This window comes from Pelodiscus sinensis, chromosome 15, assembly GCF_052426305.1.
Source record: "Pelodiscus sinensis isolate ZL-2025 chromosome 15, ASM5242630v1, whole genome shotgun sequence".
Taxonomy (NCBI): Eukaryota; Metazoa; Chordata; order Testudines; family Trionychidae; genus Pelodiscus; species Pelodiscus sinensis.
This window is the reverse complement of record NC_143066.1, coordinates 25,422,337-25,428,336: the sequence shown is the minus strand read 5'-3', so window position 1 is coordinate 25,428,336 and position 6,000 is coordinate 25,422,337.

Here is a 6,000-nt window from a genome sequence, read left to right as displayed (position 1 = left end):
GAGGTCTTCTGAGGTCTCCATTATTGCCTCGTCTATAGGCAGGGCAATCTTGCTATGTAATGTAGGATGGAGATTTTTTTAGCAATTGGTACTGTTTCTTCTGGACCTCTTGCAGGGAAACATTCTGGCTTGTTGCTACCCTCTTGAATAGATCCTGGAACTGTTTTAGGTCATCAATTGGTGCAGAATCTGATGGTACTACGGCTTCATCTGATTGTGTATCGGGAGCATCAGAATGTGTGACATTTATTGAATGACTGTCTGATTCATTGTCAGAGATTCGGTCCACTTCTTCATCCGAAAGAGTTGCTAGAGGTAGGGGCTGCGGCCGAGATAAGCTTCTCCGGGATGGAGTGGAGTGAGTTGGGGAGCATTGTCCACATGGCTCCCAGTGTTCCCAGGGTCCCCATTGTGGTGGATAAGGTGGGGGTGGGTAAGGCCAGTATGGGTGCCATGGGTTCTGTTGTGGTGGAGCCCTGTAATGATGAAAGCGAGACTGCCTAGGTGATGCGTGCCTCAAGGAATAAGACGTGTGGTGGTCATCCTCAGGAAGAGGAGCGTCTTGGCCGTAGAAGAGTGGTGTAGACCTGGGAGGGGATAGCCCTGATGGGGACTTCCCAGGTGAGTAAGATGTGGAAGGCAGGCACTGATCGTAAAGGCTGCTGTGTGAGTGAGTTTCCTGCTGAGGCTGATCCATAGCAGTCTCATCTGGCTGCCTGTTTGGTTGCGCTGGCAGCGTTAGTGCAGCATCATGCTGCTTAGTTGAAGCTGGTGCCGGGCGCTTAGGAGGCTGTGACTCGCTCTGCTGCGGTGCCGTGGCTTTAGTCGGCACCGCAGCTTTAAGCTGTGCTGCGGCTTTCAGCGCCGCTGAAGCTTGAGGCAGCGTCGGGGCTGAGAGCGGTGCCGCAGTTTGAAGCGGCACCACGGTTTGCTTCGGCGCCGGCTTTTCTTGCCGTGCCGGCTGCTTGGAGCGCTCCCGGGGCCGCTCAGCCGTAGCGCGCCCCGATGCCAGTGCAGAGTGGGAGGATCGCCCCAAAGCCTTCGTGGCAGGGATCCTCCCGTTCTGGTGTGCCTCTCCGCCATGTTTTGGAGAGGAAGAGGCTGGTAAGGAGCGGGATGGTGAGGGTCTGCTCCTCGGCTCACTCCTGGAGGGTGGGGGAGGCTCTTGTCGCGTTGCCGCCTGTTCCCCAGTGGGCTGTAAAGCCTTTTCAAATAAGATCATTCTCAGGCGGAGCTCTCGGTCCTTCCTGGCTCTCGCCGTGAGTGAATTGCAATGAGTGCAGCTGTGGGGAGAGTGAGATTCCCCCAAACAGCGAATGCACTTTGAATGCCCATCTGAAGCCGACATAGGATCCCGGCATTGGTCGCATTTTTTAAAGCCTGAGGAGCCGGACATGGCCGGTTCTCTCCTCTTTGAGCTTGTTCTATGTATTTATTTGGCTGTTACTGTTGTTGTCGTCAGTCTCTGTTTTTTTTTTTTAAAGTCTCTTCTTTCTTTCCTGTGTTGAATAGCTGTGAGAACACCGGTACCTCAGAGTCCCGGTTTAAGACAGGTTCAAGCCCCCTGAGGGGGGATTTAGGTAAGTGTATTCTTCTTATTACTAGGTTGTTTTTTTTGGTTTTTTTTGGAAAGAAACAAGGAAAGGTAACTTGGGATAACAGGGGAAAGAACTATGACTAAACTAGGGAGAGAAAAGTAGTCAGAGAGTCTGACAGGGAGCTCCTGTTTGCTCCGTCCGCTGACGAGGGCGGTTAAAGAGGAACTGAAAGGGAGGGGGTTGAGTCACGCGCCTCAGGAGGCGGGAAGGGCTCGAGACGCCTCCTGGGCATGCCTGGCTCAACAGGGGAAACTGCTATAGAAAGCTCCGATCTGAGGCTCAGGGCAACCCTTCACCTACAGTGGAGCACCCACGGGGACACTACTCGAAGAAGAACCACAGCTTCACTAGGAACCGCAGCTTCCTCTTCATGACTCGGTCCTCCAGCTGGGTCACCTCCATGCTCCCCTCTTCCAGGGTATCAAATCTCTTCACAACAAAGGCCTCAGGCAGTCTTCTTGCTCACTGCCTTTCTAGTGCCACTTTGTCGGCAACAATAGGGTGAACCTGGCCCACTCTCTACACCAAATCCCTGTTCAGGGGCCCTCACCTGTAGCCAAGGTTTGATCTACCCCAAACCTCGCTGCTTTTCTATTGATCTTGCATAGCTCTCTGGCTCTCCCGCTTCTCCGGGCCTGCCAAGCCACAAGCCTTCCTCCCAGAAAGTAACTGTAGGCTACTTGCCGCTAGTCCAGGGATCTCAAAGTCACAACCCGCAGGCCATCCCTGACCAGAGCAGTTGAGCAATCCAGCCTGGGAGTCCCAGCAGGCCAGGGGGAAAGGGGCTGTTCTGCCCCCTTCCACTGCTGCTCTGCCCTCTCCCCACCATTGTACTCTGTCCCCTGAGGGACACAGCCTTGGGAATTACAAGGGAGAGGGACCTAGTACATAGCAACAGTTGGACTCCCTAGCACTCACCACAGCAAAAGGAGCTGCAAGGAAATGGAGTGAATGCACCTGCCCAGAGCTCTCCACTTTCCTATGGCTCCCTCTGGCACTCCCGGGCTGGACTGTGTAACTGCTCCGGCCAAGGATGACCCACAGGCTGTGAGTTTGAGACCCCTGCTCTAATCCCAGACACATCTCCCAAGGAGACTGAAGACTACTTTCCTCTAGCCCAGGCATGTCCAAAGTCCGGCCCGGGGGCCAATTGCGGCCCGTGTTCCGGTTTAATACGGCCCCACAGGTAATTTGGCAATATCTATCTTTTATGGCCCCCAACGAATCCATATGTATTGAGATGAATACATTGTAAAATTTCAGTTAATGTCAGATGGTCTAAATCAGTTATAAATATATTTGGACACAACATGTATACTTGGTGTTATGTTCCTGTTCATATTTTTTGAACTTAAAAGTTGACAGACAGCCTTTATTACCAATAATATGTAATGTACTTTACAATGTTCCTGACATATATTTCAGCTTCCTGGATTTTTTTTCATCTGGCCTTCAGATAGGAACGGCAGAGTGATTTAACAGCTGTTTAGATTTGTCATCCATGTGACGAAATGAAAAGTATGCCGTTTGCAATAAACTTTGCATAAAATAGTTAATTTGCATTTAATTTTAATGGTTCAAAGAATGTCAGGCAAAATGGTCGGCCCTCACGCATGTTCACTTCATCAAATCTGGCCCTCTTTGAAAAAAGTTTGGACACCCCTGCTCTAGCCCCTTCTGTTACCAGCTTCTTGGCTTATGCAGGGCCTATTCCTACTCAGCTGAGCTTGTTCTACTTACATTCCTGCTCCCTGTCTCCTTCTCCAGGTGTAGCCTGGACAGCTAATTGGCTCATTTTGCCATCTTAACCCTTGTAGACCTTGTGTAGGGTCCAATTAATTTCCAGTGGAAGCTTTGCTTATATACAAACAGGATTTCCTTCAGGATTCATCCCAGTAATATAGGGCCAAATTCTGTTTTCATTGGGAATTACAATTGAGTTAAAGAAGAATTTGGCCTATACTTCACAATTACATAGCACTTTCATTTAATATTAACTAACAAGTCCTTATAATAATATCTCTGTAATTAAATACTATTGTCCTGATTTTTCAAATGAGGAGCCAGAGCAGAGAGGTTAAGTAACTTACATAGAGCCAGCATGTGAGAGGTTTATTTGCAGCGAACAACACAGCACTCTGTGACTCTGTAAATAAAACTACTCTCCATAGCATAAGGTTGTGTCCAGCCTGAAGCTACGTCTAGACTGGGATACCAGAGGGGTGCATAGCTCGATGAATTTATGAGAGGGGGCAGGGTGTGAGTAAGGAGGGAGGAAAGGGGATGGGGTGTATATGGAGATGGGAGGTGCAGTAAGGGGGGGGATGGTGGGGCTAAGGAGATACAAGAATGGAGGCAGGGGGATGGGGAGTGTGGGGGTGCAGAGGGGAAGGGGTTATGGTAGGATGGGGATGTAGGAATGGAGGAAAAAGTAGGGTGGGGATAGGCAGTGTAGGGCGGAGAGGAGAAGGGATTAGGGAAGGATGGGTGGGTGTAGGAATGGAGGATGGAGGTGGGGGTAGGGATGGAAGTAGGGGGATAGGCAGTGTGGGGTGGGATGGGGGAGAGGTTAGGGAGGATGGTGGGAATAGGAATGGAAGCAGGGGGATGGGGATGTAGGAATGGGGATGGAAGGAGGGGGATGGTCTGTGGGTCATGCAGCTGTGAGATAAGGACTAGCATCCCAGATTACCCCACCAGGCTCTCTTCCCACGTGACCTAAATCGGGTTTTCAGTAGGGCATGGGCGCGTAAAGCTGAGGCCTTCCCCATAATTCCATGTCTCTCCATTATGCCCTGGCTGCATGAAGCATGGCCCAGCCCAGCAGCAGTAGCTTGCTTGCCAGCTGGAAGGGCACATCTGGAGCACTGCAGCCCTGCAAAAGATGAGCAGTAACCAGGAGCGGAGAGTGGAGAATTCTCTTCCTACCTGGCTGCTCACCTAACCTAGCTCCTTCCCCTCGTTAGTGAGCTGGGTGTCCAGGTGCACCCGGAACGAAGGGGATTCATTGGGAATTGGACCCGTTTTACTGATTGCGTTTGGTTTTCATTTACACATGAGGCTTACAAGCCTGCAGAGCATAGCCCTTCCTGGCAGGTCACTTCTCCATAGCCCTGTGCTAGCGGCCAGGACTCTGCACATGAAGCAACTATTTTATTGGCAGGTGGGGCAGAAGCAGGAAGGGTGCCAGGGAGGTGGGAATGGCTGGAAATTGAAGGGCATGAGTGGGTGGGATAGGCTGAGTGTTTGGATAGAGGAGCCCATCCAGGGGTGTGGCAGGTGGGAGCAGAGAAGGGTGAGAGTGACCTGTAGCCATGGAGAGCACAGGGGGCTCAGTGCAAGATTCACAGGCTCTCTGGCCACAAAAGTGGCCAGCAAGAGGGGGGCTGGTGAGCGCAGCAAGCAGGGGGCACAGCCCCTTAGCAATCTTTAACTACAGTAGAAGCAGAGATGAGACAACAGGGTATGAATAACTGGATACATTGCCCTATTCACTCCCTTTTTGAAGTGGCCACTGCTGGAAAACAGGATACTGGGCTAGCTGGCCCTTTGGGCTGACTCGGTATGGCCATTCTTGGTGTTCACGTAAATTAAATTATCAGAGGAATAGGAACAGATTGATGCTAATAATCAGCACTTTATGTTAGCCTTGGATTCAGCTTGTCAAGCTTCTGCACAGCCGTAATTATACCATATAGTGAATAGGAATCATGTATCACGAACAATGGTACAGATCCTGCTGCACTGAAATCAGTGGGAGTTTTGCTATTGACGTCAGTGAAAATAGGAACAATCTCTGTAGAGCAGGCATCTAACAATGTCTGCTGGGAAGACTGAATCTTGCTGCAGCTAGAGCCCTGCAAAAAGCTATGGCATTCCCCTGGCTCAGGTCTGGGAGCACTCCAGACATTCCATAAAGAAATCACCTTTTCACTCTGAAGACTCATCTATTCTTTAGCCAATACAGGAGTGATGGTCACTATTCCACATGAACCTGGGGGCAAGGGAATAAAGAAGGATGAAAAAGGTGTACAAGAGAGTCTCAGATGGGCAAGAGGTAAGCTCCATTTACACAAAGAAGCCGTGCTTGGTGAGATGGAGTAATTAATGTAAATGATAAATGACTGATGATTATAATTATACACTGCACTTCTATAGCAGCTTAAGTTGCAGGATCTCAGCATACCTTATAAACATTAATTCACCCCTGTCACTTCCCTGTGAGGTAGCTAAGTATTACTGCAGACGTTTTAAAATAATTGTAGTGTTGCACAAAATGGGTACTGTGAAGAACTGTACCTAGAGTCTCCATGTAAATGGATGAGGCAAAAAAATAATCTAGGAATTCTGACACTTAGCCCCATTCCCCCCGTTCCCTCCAATCTAAAAAATGAAAAGCCAT